At 39.4% G+C, this 2,500-nt stretch overlaps 1 protein-coding gene across 1 annotated transcript in view; it reads right to left on the reverse strand.

Moving 5' to 3' along the window:
- The window catches only part of LOC137650257 (follistatin-related protein 1-like), a 58,803-nt gene extending 57,413 nt beyond the window's left edge, over positions 1 to 1,390 (reverse strand). The window contains exon 1 of the mRNA XM_068383554.1: positions 1,268 to 1,390. The gene's annotated coding sequence lies outside the window, so the exon portion shown is untranslated. The remainder of the gene's footprint in view (positions 1 to 1,267) is intronic.
- Positions 1,391 to 2,500: the final 1,110 nt, after the last annotated feature.

The following is a 2,500-nucleotide window of genomic DNA, read 5'->3' on the forward strand; positions in this document are numbered from 1 at the left end:
AATAATTTTCTCGTGATCCTGTATTATCGGGAATTACCAAGAAACTGACTTAATTGGGACCTTGCGTTCTGTATTGATACGATGCATCTTTATTTTTATTTTTCATTGTGACTCTGACCAAATTCAATCAAGTTTTATTTTATTTATTTTTTCGTTGGAAAGGAAAGTTGGACTATTACATGGCAGCAGCATCAGCAGGAAAACCCTGAAAACGACCGGGAAAAGAACCACCTCAAAAGGATTGAGAGCCATCACAGTTTTTATTACTTGACATTCGGCGGAGGATGGAGAAGCCAACTTATTTTCTTCCCTAAAGGATATATTCATATCTCTCTCTCTCTCTCTCTCTCTCTCTCTCTCTCTCTCTCTCTCTCTCTCTCTCTCTCTATAAATATATTATATATATATATATATATATATATATATATATATATATATAAAACAGAGAGAGAGAGAGAGAGAGAGAGAGAGAGAGAGAGAGAGAGAGAGAGAGAGAGAGAGAGAGAGAGAGAGAGAGTCTTCTTTACTAAACAGATATTCAAGTGCAGATAAGTATACAACAGACATTATGGGAGTACTATAAAACTCATTAAAGCTATAAAATTCATACATAAAAATACACAAGAGAGAGAGAGAGAGAGAGAGAGAGAGAGAGAGAGAGGAGAGAGAGAGAGAGAGAGAGAGAGAGAGAGAGCGTATTGTGAAAAATCTTCAAAACAAGGTCAAGCAGGTCTCGGTGGTGATGGGCCCTTTTCCTAAAAGTATTATTTTACTTTTCGAAACGCAGCAATACCTTTACCAAAAAACGTTGCATTGATATGTTTTATTTCAACAATCCACGTAAAAGAAAACATTGATATTATATCCAAACTTACTTATTTTTTATTTGTAAGAAAAGAAAATGAATTCAGGTGACATGAATGAGCATAACCAACACATCCAACATTTCCTAAACACCGACGAAGACTATTATTCTTGATGCAAACACGTTTGACCAACCCTTCCCCTCCCCCCAAAAAAATAACTCCCAAAGCTTCTTAGTAGGTCAAGGGTTACTCCAAGAAGGGATGTTTTCCATCTCAAGATAGTCAAATGGAGAGAAAGATCAAGTTACCTGGACGCGGCCATGAAAACAATTCGCCATGATGCTGAGTACTGAATTTGTTTTAATAATTGCTTCTCTTTCGGTCTTAACTGTTTCGAACAAGATATCTCTCTGCGTGCAAATATTTACAGAAAAATTAGCGAAAAAAGGCCTAGCACTAACCGTGTTGATGGTCTGCTGTATCCTTCCTCGTTGGTGTTCCGTGGCAAACTGAAGTTACTGAACCAAACTCCCCCCCACATCCATCCGTTCGGGTCCCAGGTAACCTCCCAGACAGAGACTCCAAGAGATCATCAGTGACTAAGCGACGGGTTCGGTATAGGATGGCGGGGGTTACCTGCTGGCTGCGCTGGACAGGCCAAGGTAAGGGTGAGGAAGTGGTAAAGGTTGGGTATCTCTCTCTCTCTCTCTCTCCTCTCTCTCTCTCTCTCTCTCTCTCTCTCTCTCTCTCTCTCCTCTCTCTCTCATACACATATGATATACACAATGTATTATGTGTCTTAGGTTACCTTGCAGTAAAACAATTTAGTTCACCATGGACGCAAGGCAGCTCTTCCTCATGTGCTGCACAGATCTCACTTCTATAGAATGGCGGAGATTTGAGAAAAGGAATGGACAAAAATAAAGTACTGTAGCTGGTTACACCCGGGGCCTCTTCTCGGCACCATAGCTGGTCATACCCGGGTCTTTTTTTTCGACACCATAGCTGGTCACCCCCGGGTCTCTTTGCGACACCATAGCTGGTCATACCCGGGTCATTTTATTCGACACCATAGCTGGTCACACAATAACTGGTCATATCCGGGTCTTTTATTGTCACCATAGCTGGTCACACCCGATCTCTTTTTGTCACTGTAGCTTGTCACAATCGGGTCTCTTTTCGACGCCATAGCTGGTCACACTTGGCTCTCTTTGTTACAATTTTAGTACTGTGTTATGGATCTTGGCAGCTTTGGATAATCAAATGTAGTTTTGTCACCAGTAGGCTACACGTGAACAATTAGTTGAAGATTGACTGATTTATCCTTTACATTAATAACCTCGCAATTGTTCATGCCTGAAACGAGAAGAAACTATTAAAACTTCTAAATCTGCATGTTTTAATTAAAGAAACCTTGGACCTTCCACATTGCTTACTGAGCATTTCAAGGATGTTTACAACAAATGCCTGATGATTCTGCAAGAGTTTTTAGGTTTCTGGTTTAGGAGGTCGATGACAGATGTTTGTAAATTTTCTGCTTCTATTATTATATACTAGCTTCCTAAAGTCATGGATTTTATTTACACGACTTTGCGTGTTTAAGTTTCGTTTAGTGGCATTTTAGAAAATTATTTTTGTATCTAAATTTTAACATATTAGGAAGAGATCCATTTAAACAGGAAGGTTTTATTCAT

This window comes from Palaemon carinicauda, chromosome 11 (assembly GCF_036898095.1).
Source record: "Palaemon carinicauda isolate YSFRI2023 chromosome 11, ASM3689809v2, whole genome shotgun sequence".
NCBI lineage: Eukaryota > Metazoa > Arthropoda > Malacostraca > Decapoda > Palaemonidae > Palaemon > Palaemon carinicauda.